Below are 209 nucleotides of genomic sequence, written 5' to 3' on the forward strand. Positions count from 1 at the left end.
TTAGTTATTTCTACTATTCTTTTACAATTTCCTGGTTTGTTATACTTTTTCCTGCTAATATATGCTATTTATGCTTCCTAAAGTTGAATTCTGCAATATCCAGCTATTTGCTGCAATTGCAGCTAAAGTTTAGCTGATATTAGCTAAAATTAATTCAAATTACTGGATTTTGGACAATTTTTGATATATTGACCTAAAAATTTATATAG

The sequence above is a fragment of the Austrofundulus limnaeus genome, unplaced genomic scaffold (genome assembly GCF_001266775.1).
Source record: "Austrofundulus limnaeus strain Quisiro unplaced genomic scaffold, Austrofundulus_limnaeus-1.0 Scaffold1675, whole genome shotgun sequence".
In the NCBI taxonomy this organism is placed as follows: Eukaryota; Metazoa; Chordata; class Actinopteri; order Cyprinodontiformes; family Rivulidae; genus Austrofundulus; species Austrofundulus limnaeus.